General features: G+C 44.5%; 1 protein-coding gene across 2 annotated transcripts in view; it reads left to right on the top strand.

The window, feature by feature from the left end:
- The first annotated feature begins 2,353 nt into the window (after window positions 1–2,353).
- LOXL2 (lysyl oxidase like 2) overlaps window positions 2,354–17,516 on the top strand; it is an 86,537-nt gene continuing 71,374 nt past the window's right edge. The window contains exon 1 of one of the 2 annotated variants that reach the window (XM_081137009.1): window positions 2,354–2,529. The gene's annotated coding sequence lies outside the window, so the exon portion shown is untranslated. The remainder of the gene's footprint in view (window positions 2,530–17,516) is intronic. The other variant, XM_081137008.1, reaches the window with a different exon arrangement.

The following is a 17,516-nucleotide window of genomic DNA, read 5'->3' as shown; positions in this document are numbered from 1 at the left end:
AGAAAAATTTAAGAAAAAATTATTTCATCACCCCAGCAAGTCCCCTCATGCTCCTCCCCAGGCAGACCCCATGCCCATTGAGCCTCGGGTCACCATGGGTCTGCTTTCAGTCGCTAATACTAAGTTTGAAGTTCTCTAGAGTTTCACACATGAATGGAATCATACAGTAAATTACTCTTTTGTGACTGGCTTTTTTTTTCTCAGCATAATATTTTTGAGATTCAACCATACTGTTGCGTGTATTGATAGTTTGTTCACCAGGGACTGATTTCTAACGGCAGGATTTCAGACACAGCAACACCCAAGAGAGGAAGGAATACTTTTATGTAGGCTCCTCCACTGTGCTGACCCTGGTCAGGCTGCAGGGGAGGGGAGGCACTGTGACATCAGGCTGAACTGAGCCCCAAATAAGCTGTAAGCAAGGGAGGTTATGGCAGGGGCCCAGTGACTGCCAGCCCAAGCTCTGGTCAGAAACAGCAGGTTATCATGGGAAATGAACTTGCCCTTCTCTATGCCTAACTTTCTTCTTTGCAGAATGTGAAGGATTGCCTTGCCCTGGTATCTCCATTAGAGGATGCTGTGAGAACCTTCAAGCTCCCACATAAATTGTTTTGTACCGTCGAACATGCTGTTATGAGAGGTAATAATAAAGTAAGAAAAGCAAAGAAATGGGAGGAGCTTAGCCCATAGTGTTCAACAAAGGAAAATTTTCACACCCTAGAAAATAGATTTTATAAATGAAATTACTTTTTAAATATAAAAACGCGCTTCGTGGGGAAAAGGCAGAGGTATCCTAACCGCTCCGGAGGGCACACGTGTGCTTTCTGAGCAGATGTGGGATCCTCCCAGGGGTTAGAAGACCTCGATCTGGATCTGGGTGCAGCACTGCTGCTAACCTGCTGAGGGACCGTGGTCCCGTCGCCAGCTTTCTGGGTGTCTGGTTCCATGTCGAAACAAGAGGCTTGGCCAGGATGTTCTCGAACCTGGTTCTTTGATAACTTGGCCCTGAAACCTGAAATAGCTCAATGCTGTATGAGACGTGGACCACGAGGGGGCGCTGCCTCCTAGGAGAAAGTGTGAATTGTCCCCAACCACTTCCGTGAAGTGTCCACACATTAAAAGTGGCCCCAACTGTTCCTTCCCCAAGCAACCCCATGTGGGGAGGGAGGTAGGTTTCAGACTCCAGCTCCTCTCCCTTTCCCTGTCATCCTCAAGCCTCCTTGGGCCCAGCTGAAGCAGTGGCCAGCTTCCTGAGCTCTGCCTGAAGACGGCCACCCAAATCTGGTTGGGGACAAGGGCCGAAGGAGTGGCCACCAGCCATGCCTAGGAGCTGGAGCCAGAAAGCCAGGCAACCTCTGGCCACAGGGGCCGCTTCAAGCCCTCCCAGCTGAGAGGGGCCAGAGCTTGGCCTTGTCTGCCGGCGCAGTCCTATCCCACCCGCTCTGGCTCCTCTGCTCTCACACTCGCTGTACCTTTTCTGATTCTGGTTGACTCCCTCCCCTGATTAAAGTCTCTTCTTGCCCCATTGGGGCTGCATAAAGTCCAAATAAATAAATAAATAAATAAATAAATAAATAAATAAATAAATAGTTCTCTGCTTCCTGCCTGGTGAAGCCTGGCCCTTGTTCTAGGAGCCCTGGGAATCAGCACAGAGGGGGCTCCCCTAACCTCCTGACCTCCTCACTCTGCCCCTCGTGTGAGCCTCTGAGGCAGGCATGGAATGTCCCTGCACAACACAGCCCCTTAGCTGTGGCCTGTTCAGTCCCCTAAGAGCAGGGTTTGTTCATCTTGGCCCTGCCTCCCTTCCGGGAGCGGGGTGGACTTTGGAGGTTACTGATCCTCAGGGGAGGGAGAGATCTCTGGAGAAGACCGGCGATGTGGTCTGCTGGAAGAAAGGGGGTTGCTTGTGTCACGCTCAGAATCTGCTTTCCCCACGAGGAGAAACCCAGGCGAGACGGATGAACGTTTCTGAACTCCTTTATTTATCGGGTTTTATTGAGCGTCTAGGTGCCCGGCAGTGCTGGGCTCTTTGGGTCGGGAGCTGGATTAGTCTCGGACCCTCGTGCTGGCAGAGAAGGCAGCCAAAGGGTTAAATCCCGGGAGCGTTGTGGAGGTGGGGAGCGGAGGAACCTTCCGGAGGAAAAGTTGGCTCCTCGAGACTCGGGCCCCGAAAGCCGGGTGTAAAGGGGCGGCGCCTGGGCTGCGCCCTCGTTGCAGCCCCGTTGGCCTCGGGGGTGACCGCGCTGCAATTACAACAAAAGGAGCTGGGGGCCGGGGCCGGGCCCGGGAAGGGGGTGGGGCCGGGCTCGGGAAGGGGGTGGGGCCGGGGGAGGGGTTGCTGTTGGTCTCCTTTAAAAGTACCGGGAAACGAGTGAAGGAGCTGCTCCAGTTCGCGGCTCCGGGAATTTGGGGCTCGCCCTCTCCAACGGCCCCTCGGCTCGGGAAAGGGGCTAGGCGGCGACGGGCACGGACAGGGGCCACCGTGGAAAACCTGGCCCCAGCCAAGCCAGGGAGGACCCCTTCTACCAAGTAAGAGCGCAGGGAGCGCAGGGGTTCGAGGGGAAGGGGAGCGTCCACGCGGGGTCTCCAGGCTCTACTCCCCGCGAGGCCGTCTCTCCGTCGCGCGTGGGGTTCCCGGGACCTGGACGGCGGCACACACACTGGAGGTTTCTAGCTCAGAGAGATGCGGGGCCGTGCAGGCCAGCGGGTCCCCCCTCCGGACTCGGGCAGACCCACCCAGCCCCACCTCGCTGGAGCCGGGGCCAGGCGGCGCGGCTGGCGCGCCCCAGGGAGCGAGTGGGGCGCTCGGTTCCGTGCTCGCCTGGGACGCCTTCAACCAGGCAGGACGGAGCCAGTCGAGGCTCAGTGTGCGATAGGTGTCTAGGGGGTGCAGCGTGGAGCCAGGGACACTGGGACTGTGTTCGTGCCCGGAGTTCTGGCTTTGAGGGATGTGGGGCGCGCAGAGGACAGGGGTCGCAGTGCGCTGTGGCTTTGGAAATCTGGAGCGCACCGGGCCGGAGCGGGGTGGGGGTGGGGTGGGGGCTACTGGGGCTGAGCCTGGGAACTCCAGCGTCCACTGCCCGGACCCGAGTTTCTCCTCGGCCTTCCAGTAAGGCTCAGCTGAGCGCCCCAGCACCCTGAGTCCTGTGGGAGGAGAGGCGCGGTAGCCGTGGCTCGTCCGGGGCCCAGGGAGCCTCTCCCGCCGTTAGGACAGAGAGGCCCTGGAGTAGGACAGAACCGGCGCAGACAACCCACGGGTCGTGTGTGCAGGATCGCTCCGGGGGAGAGCTAATCCTAGCCTTACGAGATACTCCTGCGGTCCTCGGTGACTGCAACTTTTACGCAGGCTCTTCGGCCACTGCGCTTCGCCCCCACACCCGCCAAACTCGGGGAGCCCTCCGGGTGTAGCCGCCTGCCTGAGGTAGCGCCGTAAATCAGCGCCAGAATAGGAACAGAAATGATTGGAAGAAAGAAGCATGATTGGGATTCTTTGCTCTCTCTCAGCCTCCCACCCCAGTAAACATCACCAAATATCAGGGGGGAGGGGAGGGGAGGGGAGGGGAGGGGAGGGGAGGGGAGGGGAGGGGAGGGGAGGGGAGGGGAGGGGAGGGGAGGGGAGGGGAGGGGACAAGGCGCGAGACTCGGTAGGGTGGGGGTGGGGGACTCAACTCCTCGTGTAGGAAACCTCAGAGAGATAGGCCTGAAAGTCAGAAACATGCCCCAAGTTAATTTCGCCGTCCAAAATCTTGCAACTGTAGAGATCAGTCCAGTCGTTTCTTTTTTGCAGAAGAGGAAAAGTGCTGAAAATCAAGGCCACTGGGTTAGTAGTCAGTGTGGGTGGGACTCGAACTCGTATCCCTTACACCAGACTAGCCTGTCTGTCTTGGAACCCCCAAAGCCCATTTGTCACTCTTGTGGAATTATTTCGCTTTGTTTATGGTGTATTGTGTGCTTCATGGTTAGGGATGCGGTTTCAGAGGAAGACTGAGTGTTCATTTGCCTCAGCTGCATGACTGACTCACCCGCCGATGCCTTAGCTAAATTATCAATCCCCTTCACCCCTTTGTCCTATTTCCCTTCCTGGCCCCTAGTATCTGTCCTTGGAATGACCATCAAACCCATGGCAAAATGCACCCACACACCCCGTGGACCCCTGGGGATTGAGTCTCAGTGGTGCGTGTGTGAGACAGAGAGAACGTGCACGTGAGCTCGAATCTGTTTGTTTCTGTGATTTTGTATTAAAAAGTGACTTGGTCTAAGGCCACTTAGCCATTAAGTGGCAAAGCTGAATATGAAAGTTAGGTCCGAAGACAAAGTATGCGCTTGACATTTTGATGCAGGGCAGATCAGAAATCCCATGACATCACTTCCCTCTATCTCTTTACATCTGGGGTCCTGGCCGGGTCTCTTCCTGCCTTGTCCCAAGTCTTTGTCCTCTGACCAATGGTTGGCCTACGTGGAAGGACCTTGTGAAGTAAACAGATTTTCTGTGCTCTAGAGGTGACCATCAGTGAAGCTATCTAATGTTCCAAGAAATTCTGCCTTGTTTATTTAAAAATCATTTTCCTGAAAATTTTCAAATATACACCATAATAGAGAGAAGGCCCCCAGCTTCAAGAGTTATTAATATTTTGCCACCCTTGCTTTATCTATCTCTTTTCTCTTTTTTCACTGAAGTATTTTAAAGCAAATCCCAGACATCAAATCATTGCATCTCTACAAATATTAAATAATCATTATGCCATTATTGTACCTAAGAAAGTTACCAATCATTCTTTGGTATCATCTAATCCCCAGTTCCATGTTCAAAATGTTCCTAATTTCCCCCCAAATGCCTTTTTACAGATGGCCTGAGTTCCGTTGATTTTTATAATTTATCCACATTGTGTGCTATTCCTTGTTTGAGTCTTGCAACGTCCCACTAAAGAGTGAGGTGGGTATTTTTTTTTTTTTTAGTCTTTTGGTGGAAATTTTATGTTATGCTTTCAAAAAGAAGTCCTGACTTCAATTAACATTTCCTTGACAAGATTTAACAATATGTACATCTAAATGCTTATTTACTTTTCCTGTCATTGTTAGCAATCCTCTAAGCTTGAAAACATTTTTCTTTTGGCAAACATCAGTTTTGTGTGTTTTTTTGTAAACTTTAAAATACCACTTTATTTATTTTTTTTTTTAATTTTATTTTTGTTTAAAATATTACAGATGTCCCTTTTTCTCCCCAATGACCCGTTCCACCCCGTCCCATCTCCCTTCCCAGTCCCTCTCCCCACCATTGTCGGTGTCCTTGGGTTGTGCATATATGCATATAAATTCTTTGGTTACTCTCTCCTCCTCCACCCACCCTCTGAGATGGGTATTTTTGAGTTCATTTTATAGTTGAGTAAATGACAAACAGATAAGCTGTCCAGATGGCACAGCTGGCGACTGATGGAGCCAGGACCTGCCCTAACCTCCTCACCCCTGGACAGCTGTGAGGGAATATCAGCTGCTCTCTCTCTGAAGCACTCACTTTGGCTGTGGCTTCATCCTGGGCTTATCACTTCTTATACACCTGCCGTGATAAATCCCTGTGGAAATATTTAGTAATTGGCCATTTGGTGCTGGAGATAAACTGGCTGCAAGGCCAGGAAGCCTGGGTTTCTTTTCCAGTTTATTGTTAAACTGTACAAAAGCAACTTATGTCTCAGGGGCTCAGAGGTGGCCCTCTGAATTAGGAGGTATAGTTTTCCCCCACCCTCTGGCTCTTGGATCTGAAAATAGGTAGGATGAGTGAAATGCCTGCAGCTGGAATTCCTGGACGAGACAAAGGCAAAGGCCCCAGAAAGAAATCTCATTGAGAGCAATTACCCCTCGCTGATCATCACTAGGGATTTGGGCAGGAGACATCTTTAATCGGAGACTCCTACATTCTCCACAGTCCTTCTTCATTTATGGAAAACTTTGCTTATTCTGCCTTTGTCTGGTAAGGATATAGAACAGCAGAATTTTTACTTTTAGCAACTTCATTCACTTTGAAATGGGGTGATAAATCATTTTTACATCTTATACATGAGGCTCTTGAGTCAGAATTCTCTTTCCTTGGCTGGCTATGTAGGAAGATGGAATCTCATTTCTTCACCCTTAGATTTTTCTGCTCTTCTGTTCATTGCCCTGAAACAGACAGGGAAAGGGCAGACCTTCCATAAAACAGCCAGTCAGGATGGAGGAACTGGGTTGCTCCAACCCCATTATTCAGCAGCAGAACTCAAAAGGGGCAAAACATCAGCCTTGAACCCCACCGTCTTCTGGCAACCAGACATTCTCTTCCCCCTTAGCTAACAGGCTGTCGTCTCCTTGGGGTAGAATTTCTAGGTGATCAATGTCAGTAGCTTCCTTTTATAGTTTTGGGATTGTTAGGAGGTGCAGTTCCCCTGTCCAGGGACCTGCCTGGGTTGAGAAGCACAGCTTGTAATTACTATTGTTTATTTCCCCCTGGAGAAAACCCTCCATACCAGTCTTCATGGCAGTGCCACACAGAGCCCCCTGCACTCTGGACCCTGGATGGGCCTTGAGGGCTCAGATGGCATGGCTGGATTCTGTCCTGCTGCAAGGCCACAGAACCAACAGGACTGGTGACTGTGGGCAGAAAGGCAGAGCCAAGCAGATGTCCACAGAGACAAAGCCACAGCAATGCGCTGCTTATCTCCTAAGTCTCCAGCTGTGTCTGCATTGAAGTGAGTCTTCAGACCGTCTTATCCTAGCGATTCCAGCTGTACTCCTGCTAGCGAGCATGGTGCATGGATGGCAGGGAACACACCTGGTGTGCCACCGGTGTTGGAGAAGTGTTTAGGCACCAGGACTACCCTTTCAGAATAGCCACTTGTCCGAGGGTGGTAAAGCATGATGGTGACAGTTTAGATAAGATTTCTGCCCAGAGTTTTAAAAAATGTTTGCATTTCCCTTGGCAGAAACAATCTACCCAGGCAAGTTGTGTGTGGCAAGTGCACGTATAGTGTAAGAACTCAGTGTGTAATGAGGATGTGATTAGGATAATAGCTAATACGTTCTTCTTGCCCAAGGCTTTTTGATCCCTTTCCTTGGAATACCTTTAATATTATAATTTTATATGTGAATGGTGATTTTTCTTTTTTTTTTCATTGTCAAAATCTCTGTCAGACAAGCAGACACATCTGGCCACGTGGATGTCCCGGGGCAACAACTCCCATATGTTCCCCTTGATGTGTCACCAACATAATACTAAATAAGAATATCTTCTGAGGAAATCACTTCGCTTGCTTGTAAAGCATGTGCTTTATGAGAAGATAACTTATATCGATGACTTGTGAACTGCTTCATTTTCTTCGACAGCTTTTTTACACTGTCCTCCTTGAGTTTGGATCCATGAACGTTCCTCACCCCCAGCCTTGTCCCGGGTACCGCTGCTGTCCTGGCACAGACAGCACAGCTTTCCAGAGTGCCTGCACGATGCCAAGATCTAGGAAGAAATATTTCCCTAAATATCTTCCCAAAGCTTTTATAAAACCAATACAAATATACATTAAAGTACATTTTTAAAGTAAACAACCCCCCCAAAATAATGATGGTGTACGTGAGTAAACACCACCAATCCCAAGCATGTATCTCGACAGACTTTTGGTTTTTGTTTTTTAAATTGATCTTTATTGTTGAAAGTATTACAGATGCCCCCCCCCCCCAACCCCTTAATCATCAGGTTATCTGGAATTGCTCTGGTATGTCCATAACCAAGTTGTAAGAATAATCTTTTAAAATACTTTGAAGCTGCCCTGAATTCAGGTGGTCTGTCTGACAGCCCTCTGCTGAACGTGATGTTTAGGTACCATTTTAATGATTGAGCAGAAAAAACTACAATTTAGACATCAGCGAAACCCTGTGGGGTCTCTCATCCTTTTCTGAAATTGATATTCCTCGCGTGTTTTTGTTGTTTTTTTTCTTCCTGGCAGCTCTCGAAGCCAGGCCTGCCTCTCCACCCAACTCCCAACCCCTACGTCATCTGTTGCAACCGTGTCATGCCGTCAGGACGTACCCCAGCTGTCACCCACTGCCTGGGGAGCTGCCTGTTTCCTAACTGGCCTCGCCTCCCTCCGTCTTAACCTGTGCAAAACCAACCTTTATGCAACAGCCACAGTGATATTTCTAGAGCCGGGGTTGTTCAACTTCTCTAAGGGCCAGGTAGCAAATATTTTCGATTTCACAGCCTATGTCGCAGCGGGTCCACTCTGCTGGGTTAGTGAGAAAGCAGCCGGAGATAACAAGGAAAGAAACGAGCGTGGCTGTGTTCCACTGAAACCTTATTTACAAAAACTATTTCCAGGCTGGGCCCGTGGGCTGCGGCTTGCTGACTCCTGCTCTAGATCACTGTCTGCCCCCTCACCCTCCCGCTTACCTTTCCCTGGCTCTGCCCTCATTCCCCAAAGGAAAACTGGCCACTTCTCAGCAGGACATTCCCGTTTCCCTTTCGGTTTCCTCACCCCTCTGCTGGCTCTCCAGCCCCACGCCTTCCAGGCCCCTGGCCACACCCGCCGCCCAGCCCTTGCAATGCTGGACCCCACGGGGCCCCCAGAATGCCCTGTGTTGTTTCCGACTGGCCTGGCATGACCTCCCCACCCCCCCACCCCCCACCAATCTGTCAGCCTCAAACTTTCCTTTAAAACCAGCTCAGGTGTTAGCTGTCTGAAGTGTTCCCTGTCCCTCATCCCCAGGCCTAGTTGCTGCCTCCCAGCCCTGTTTCGGTGCCTGTTTCTGTGCTGTGACTGCGGACTCCTTGGGGATTCCTGGTGCCCAATACAGTGCTCACTAGATAGATGCTGCTAAACTAAAGTGTCGTTTAAGTCAATTTTTAAACAGCTTGACTGAGATATAATTCACATACCGTATAATCCACCCATTATAGTGTTCAAGTCAATGGATTTTAGTCTATTCACGGGTATGTGCAACCATTACCACGGTCCATTTTAGAACTTTCGTCACCACAAGGAGAAACTGGCCCCCCATAACCATCGCCCCCTTTTCCTCCAACTCCCTATCCCCACTCCTAAATGGCCTTTAATCTACTTTCTGTCGGTATATTGCCAATTCTGGATATTTACATAAATGGAATCATAATATATGGTCCTTTTACTTCACGTCCAAGCTTCCTCCACGCTGTGGCATGTATACACACTTCACTCCTTTCTATGGCCAGATGATGTTCCGTTGTTCGCTGTACCCCGTTGTTTATCCAGTTGTGGCTGGTGGGCATTTGGGTTGTTTCTGCCTTTCGGCTATCATGAATAATGATGCTCTAAACATTTGTGTATGAGTTTTGTTTGAACATCTGTTTTCTGTTCTCTTGGGTATATAAGTAGGAGTGGAATTACTGGGTCACAGGGTAATTCTATGTTTAACTTTTTGAGGAGCTGCTAAATTGTTTTTCACAGTGGATGAGCCACTTTACATTCCCACCAACAATGTGTGAGGGTTATAGTTTCTCTGTATCCCTGCCAACACCTCCTTTTTCCTGTTCTTTTAAAAAAAAATCATAGCCATCCTAGAAGGTGTGAAGTGCTGTTCCATTGCTGTTTTGATCTGCATTTTCCCTACTGACTAATGATGTTGAGCAACTTTCATGTGCTTGGTGGCCATTTGTATGTCTTTGAGGAAATGCCTGTTCAAGTCTGTGTCCACTTTTAAATTGGGTTGCTTTTTACTTCCTTATTGACTTGTAAGAGTTTTTATGTATTCTGAGTACTAATTCCTTATCAGTTTGTCAGTTTCCACAAAAAGGTCAGTTGGGTTTCTGACAAGGATTGTGATGAACCTGTAGATCAATATCTATTCTCATTTTAACAATATTTAGTCTTTCTTTTTTTTTTTAATTTTAATTTAATTTTATTTTAAATATATCTTTATTGATTTCAGAGAGAGGAAAGGAGAGGGAGAGAGAGACAGACAGAAACATCAATGATGAGAGAGTCATTGGGGATGGAGCCCGCAGCCCGGGCATGTGCTCTGACCGGGAATCGAACCTCCATCTCCTGGATCCTAGGTCGATGCTCAACCACTGAGCCACGCCCGGCCAGGCAATATTAAGTCTTTCAAAAAAACAACGCCAAACAATATTGTCTTCCAGCCCCAGAACATGGTATGTTTTTCCATTTATTTAGATCTTTAATTTCTTTCAACAATGTTTTATAGTTTTCTGAGTATAAATTTTACATTTCATTTGTTAAATTTATTTCTATATATTTTATTCTTTTTGATGCTATTATAAATGGAATTATTTCCTTAATTTCATTTTGAATTGTTTTTTGAAAATATATAGAAATAGTTAATTTTTACATACTGATCTTGTTCCTATAACCTTGATGAATTCTTTTATCAGTTCTCAGTCTTTTAGTAGATTCCTTAGGATTTGTTGTTTACTTGTATGAGTAGATTCTTTCTTTTAATTTAATTTAATTTTTAATTAAATTTATTGGTGTGACTTTGGTTAATAAAATTATATAGGCTTTGCACTGGCCAGTGTGGCTCAGTTGGTTGAGCGTTGTCCCTTGCACTGAAAGGTCATCGGTTTGATTCCTATTAAGGGCATATGCCTGGCTTGTGGGTTTGATCCCTATTGGGGTGCATACAGGAGGAAACCCATCTATGTTTCTCACTTTGATGTTTCTCTCTCTCTCTTCCTCCATCTCCCTTCTTCTCTCTAAAATCAATAAAAACATATTTTTAAAAAAGATTATATAGGTTTCAAGTTTAAATTTCTGTAATACATGATCCATATATTGTATTGTGCACCCACCACCCAAAGTCAAATCATCTTCCATCACCATATATTTGGCTCCCTTTTAAACCCCATCACCCACCACCTACCACTCCCTTCCCTCTGGAAACCACCAGACTGTTGTCTGTGTCTTTGAGCTTCGGTTTTATATCCCACATGAATGAAATCATATGGTTCTTAGCTTTTTCTGACTGACTTATTTCGCTTAGCATAATATTCTCAAGGTCCACCCATGTTGTCGCAAATGGCAGCATTTCCTCCTTTCTTATGGCTGAGTAATATTCGGTAGTATATATGTATCACATCTTCTCTATTGAGTCCTCAATCACAGGACACTTTGGTTATCTCCATGTCTTGGCCACCGTGAATGGTGTTGCAATGAACATAGGGGTGCAGATATCTTTGCGAATAAATGTTTTTGAGTTTTTTGGGTAGATACCCAAAAGAGGCATTGCTGGGTTGGCTAGGTCATATGGTAACTATTCTTAAATGTTTGAGGAACCACCATACTCATGTGAGTAGATTCTTAAACAAAGAGTAGGTGTTCAGAACGTGGATATGTGGTGTCCTAGAACAGGGAACAGCAAGTCCAAAGGCTGCGTAGTGTAGAAGCAGTTGTCTCTGGAAACCCTACACACTCAGGTCACTTTGGCTAGAGCTAAGGGTTCAGGGTTAAAACTAGTGTGTGTCATGCTTAAGACAGTGGAGGCTAGTGGGAGCCATGCCATGCCATTCTAATAAGAATATTAGAGTCATTCTTAAAAGGAGGCCCAGAAAAGACTTATGATCAGCATGTATAACACTGATCAGGCCCAAAGGTAGCTGAGAAAGTCTGCTTTCCTCAGTAAGAGCAAGAACTTATAGGTCTCTTTAAGTATATGTCACTACTCTCTGGATGCCATTATCTCCAGGAATGAGTGCCAGTGACACAGTACCAGCTGGCACTGTGCAGCCGAGCCTGGCCAGCTTTGGTGATGTGGCAGTTGGTGCCTGTTATTACTCACTGGGCTTCTGGAAGGGAGACAGTATTTCTATGGACAGCAGAATCCCAGATCACAGGCTCTTAACAAACTTTAGAAAAGCACTCCTGCCCTCTACCCCAGGTAGCCAGACATTTCTACACAAGCCAAAGATGTGGCTGTGGTCTCCATACCAACTGCTCCTTCCTTCTCTGAGTCCCCGGGTCTCGTTCTCGTCTGAGGGGCTCAGGCATGAAGAATTGACTGTTGGCCCAGGTTGCATCGCTTGGATGAGAGCCTGGCCTGGAAGCTCCTGAAGCATAGAAGCTGTACAAAGCCAAGGGCGAGTGCTGCTATGATTAACGTTCCCTGAGACACGAAGAAGCTAAACAGGAATGGCTTGGGGAAACTATCAGTTAGGAACTGAGCTCAGGAGATGTCACCTTGGCCACTTTTGAGGGGCCATCTCTTAGAAAAAGATTGTCTTTCTGGTGTTGAGTTGTATAAGTTCTTTATATATTTTGCAAATTAACCCCTTATCAGATGAATCATTGGCAAATATGTTCTCCCATATGGTGGGTTCCCTTTTTGTTTTGTTGATGGTTTCTTTTGCTGTGCAGAAGCTTTTTAGTTTATGTAGTCCCATTTGTTTATTTTTTCCTGTGTTTCTCTTGCCCTTGGAGACATATTGGCAAAAATATTGCTCCGAGAGATGTCTGAGATTTTACTGCCTGTGTTTTCTTCTAGAATTTTTATGGTTTCATGACTGACATTTAAGTCTTCTATCCACTTTTAATTCATTCTTGTATATGGTGTAAGTGGGTGGTCTTGTTGCATTTTTGTTGCATATAGTTGTCCAGTTTTCCCAGCACCATTTATTGAAGAGACTGTTTTTACTCCATTGTATGCTCTTGCCTCCTTTGTCAAATATTAATTGACCATAAAGGCATGAGTTGATTTCTGGGCTCTCTGTTTTGTTTCATTGATCTATATGCCTGTTCTTGTGCCAGTACCAGTCTGTTTTGATTACAGTCGCTTTGTAATATAGTTGGATATTTGGTATTGTGATGCCTCCAACTTTGTTCTTCTTTCTCAAGATTGCTGAGGATATTTGGGTTTTTTTTGTTTCCTTATAAATTTTTGGAATATTTGTTCTAGATCTATGAAAATATGCCATTGATATTTTAATAGGAATTTCATTGAATCTATAGATTGCTTTGTGTATGGACATTTTAATGATGTTAAGTCTTCCAATCCATGAACATGGTATATGCTTCCACTTGTTTGCATCTTCCCCTATTTATTTCTTAAATGTCCTATAGTTTTTTGAGTACAGGTCTTTACCTCCTTGGTTAAGTTTATTCCTAGGTACCTTATTTTTTGTTGTTGCAATAGTAAATGGGATTGTTTTCTTAGTTTCTCTTTCCAAGAGTTTATTATTGGTGTATAAGAATGCCATTGATTTCTGGATATTAATTTTGTGTACTGTTACTTTGCCAAGTTCATTTATTAGATCTAGTAGTTTTTTTGGTGGAATCTTTAGGGTTTTCTATGTACAATGTCATGTCATTTGCGAATGACAGTTTCACTTCCTCCTTTCCAGTTAGGATGCTTTTTATTTCTTCTTCTTGTCTGATCAATGTGGCCAGGACTTCCAGCATTATATTGAATAAGAGTGGTAAAAGCAGACATCCCTGTCTTGTTCCTGATCTTAAGGGAAATGCTTTTAGTTTTTGCCCATTGACTATGATGTTGGCTGTAGGTTTGTCATATATGGCCTTTATTATGTTGAGGTATGTTCCCTTTATTCCCACTTTGCTGAGAGGTGTGTTTTTTTAATCATAAATTGGTGCTGGGTTTTAACAAATGCTTTTCCTTCATCTATTGATATGATCAAGTAATTTTTATCTTGCATTTTGTTTATGTGATGTATCACATTTATCCATTGATTTGTGGATATTGTACCAGCCTTGCATCCCTGGAATAAATCCCAGTTGGTCATGGTGTATGATATTTTTAATGTATTGTTAGATCTGGTTTGCTAATATTTTGTTGAGGATTTTAGTATCTATGTTCATCAGGGATATTGGCCTATAATTTTCTTTCTTTGTAGTGTTTTTATCTGGTTTTGGAATTAGGATAATGCTGGCCTTGTAAAAAGAGCTTGGATGTTTTCCCTCCTCTTGAATTTTTTGAAATAGTTTGAAGATGATAGTTGTTAGTTCTTCTTTGAGTGTTTGGTAAAATTTACCTGTGAAGCCATCTGGCCCAGGACTTTTTGTTTGCTGGGAGTTTTATTACTGCTTCAATTTCATCATTTGTTATTGCCTAGTCAGGTTTTCTGATTCTTCCTGATTCAGTTTTGGAAGACTGTATGTTTCTAAGAATTTGTCCATTTCGCCCAGGTTGTTCAATTTGTTGGCATATAGTTGCCCATAGTATTTTCTTACAATCCTTTGTATTTCTGTGGTGTCGGTTGTTACTACACCTCTTTTGTTTCTAATTTTATTTATTTGGTTCCTCTGTTTCTTAGTGAGTCTGGCTAAAGGTTCATCAATCTCTTGTTTTTCTTTTCAAAGAACCAACTCTTAGTTTCATTGATCCTTTGTATTGTTTTTTTAGACTCTATGATACTTATTTCCACCCCGATCTCTATCATTTCCTTCCTTCTCCTTACTCTGGGCTTTTCTTGTTGTTATTTTAGGTGTAGGGTTAGATTGTTTATTTGTGATTTTTCCTGCTTCTCAAGGTAGGCCTGTAATGCTATGAACTTACCTGCCAGGACTGCTTTTGCTGTGTCCCATAGATTTAGGGTTGTTGTGTGTTCATTTTCATTTATTTCCAGATAATTTTTTATTTCTTCCTTGATCTCCTTGGTAACCCATTTATTGCTAATACCATGCTATTTAGCCTCCATGTGTTTGACTGTTTTGAGTTTTTTTCATTGTAGTTGATTTCTAGTTTCATACTCTAGTGTTCCAAGAGGATGCTTGGTATGATTTCAATCTTCTTGAATTTGTTAAGACTTATTTTGTGTCGTAACATGTGATCTATCTTTGAGAATGTTCCATGTGCACTTAAAAAAAGTGTATATTCTGCTGCTTTGGGTTGAAATGTTCTGTAAATATCAGTGAAATCCATCTGATTCAGTGTGTTGTTTAGGTCACTGTTTCTTTGTTGGCATTTTGTCTGTAAGATCTATTCGATGATGATAGTGGGGTGTTAAAGTCTCCTATATTGGCTGTATATATGTTTACAAGGGTTATGTTCTTTTGTTGGAACAATCCCTTTAGTATTATGTAGTGACCTTCTTTGTCTCTTTTATGGCCTTTGTTTTGAAGTTTGTTTAGTCGGATTGTTACCCAGCTTTTTTGTTTGTTTGTTTGTTTTTCATTTGCATGTAATATTTTTTTCATCCCTTCACTTTCAGTCTATGTGAGTCTTTTGTTCTGAGGTGGGTCTCTTATAGACAGTATATATATATGAGTCAAGTGTTCTTATCTATTCAACTACCCTATGTTTTTTTATTGGATCATTTAATCCATTTACAATTAAGGTTATTATTGATAGGTACTTATTTATTGCCATTTTTTCTTTATACCTATCTTCCTCTCTATTTCTTCTTCTTCTTAAAGCAGTCCCATTAATATTTCTTGCATTACTGGTTTGGTGGTAATGAACTCCTTTAGCCATTTTTTGTCTGGAAAGCTCTTTCTTTTGCCTTCAATTTTATTTTATTTTATTTTTATTTTTTTTATTTTAAAAAATATATATTGATTTCAGAGAGAGGAAAGGAGAGGGAGAGAGAGAGATAGAAAAATCAATGATGAGAGGGTCGTTGATTGACTGCCTCCTGTGCGCCCCTGACTAGGGGGCGAGCCCACAACCTGGGCATGTGCCCTGACCGGGAATCGAACCCCGATCGCCTGGATCCTAGGTTTACTCTCAACCGCTGAGCCACGTCCGGCTGGGCTGCCTTCAGTTTTAAATGATAGCCTTGCTGGATACAGTAGTCTTGAATTCAGGTCCTTGCTTTTCATTACTTTGAATACTTCATGCCGATTCCTTCTGGCCCGAAGGGTTCTGTTTAGAAATCATCTGACAGCCTTATGGACTTCCTTATAGGTAACTGTTTTTTTCTCTTGCTGCCTTTGATATTCCGTCTTTGTCTTTAACCTTTGACACTTGAATTATGATGTGTCTTGGTGTGGGTCTCTTAAGGTTTGCCTTGATTGGGACTTTCTGTGCTTCCTGAACTCGTGTGACTTTTTCCTTTACTAGGTTAGGGAAGTTTTCTGTCATTATTTTTTCAAACAGGTTTGCTATTCCTTGCTCACTTTCTTCTTCTTCTGGTACCCTCTAATGCAGATATTGTTACATTTCAAGTTGTCCCAAAGTTCCCTTAAACTATCCTTGTGGTTTTTTGTTTGTTTGTTTTTTAATTCTTTTTTCTTTTTGTTGCTCTTATTGGGTGTGTGTTTTTCTACCTTGTCTTCCAAATAACTGATTCTATCACCTGCTTCATCCAGCCTAATTTTAATTCCTTCCAGTGTGTTCTTTATTCCTCATTTCCAACTGATTCTTATTCATGGTTTCTATGTCCTTTCTCATACTGATGTAGTTCCCATTAAGTTCCTTAGTGTCTGGCTGGGCATGGCTCAGCGTTTGAATATCGACCTATGAACCAGGAGATGGAGGTTCGATTCCTGGTCAGGGCACATGCCTGGGTTGTGGGCTTGATCCCCAGTGGGGGGCATGCAGGAAGCAGCCAATCAATGACTGTCTCATCATTGATGGTTCTGTCTCTCTCTCCCTCTCTCTTCCTCTCCCTGAAATCAATAAAGATATATATATATATATATATATTTTTAAAAAGTTCCTTGTAATTCTCCTAAGTTTCTTGAGCAACCTTATAACCACTATTTTGAACTCTATGTCTGATAAATTGCTTGCCTCCATTTCATTTAGCTTTTTTCCCCTGGATATTCTTCTTTTTCTTTCATTTGGGGCCTATTTCTTTGTCTCCCCACTTTAGCTGTCTCTTTGTTTGTTTCTATGTATTAGATAGAACTGCTAAGTCTCACAGTCTGCGTGAGGTGGCCTATGTAGTAAGTGTCCTGTGGGACTCAGTGGTTCAATCTCTTTGATCTTCTGAGCTGGATGCTTTAGGAATGTCCCTTGTGTGGGTTATTTGGGCTTTCCTGTTGTAATTGTGTCATGCTTGCTATTGTCCCATTTGTGGATGGGATCTCCCCTCACGCTAGCTGACTCTGAGGCTCAACCCCAACCACATCATGCATGCTATTGTACAGGTGCGGTGAAAGAGCCATTGCTGAACCCTCTTTTTTCCCCTCTTCCTTCTTTTCTGGTCTTCTGCCTCAGTAAACAGTAGTCTTTAGCATTAAATCACTGTAGGAGATGCAGGTGCAGCGATTTCAATGCTGGAAGTGACACTAAAGTTTCATGTGTGTAGGAATGGGGACTGAGATGCTCAGGTTTAAGCCAGAAAATGCCCTAAAATTTTTATTTTTATTGATTTGAGAGGGAGCAGGGGAGGAGGACATCAATTTGTTGTTCCATTCATTTATGCATTCATTGGTTGATTCTTGTATGTGCCCTGACCAAGGATCAAATCCACAACCTTGGCATATCAGAATGATGCTCTGAGCAATTGAGCTACCTGGCCAGGGCATATTGTAGTAGCATTACCTTTAAGCAGCAACATTGATTTTGGTTTTCCCTGCCCCTTCTTTATGGGCTATGTGCTGTAGAAA

The sequence above is a fragment of the Miniopterus schreibersii genome (assembly GCF_964146895.1).
Source record: "Miniopterus schreibersii genome assembly, chromosome: 4".
NCBI lineage: Eukaryota > Metazoa > Chordata > Mammalia > Chiroptera > Miniopteridae > Miniopterus > Miniopterus schreibersii.
The sequence above is the reverse complement of the archived record's forward strand: the minus strand, read 5'-3'. Positions and strand labels throughout refer to the sequence as shown.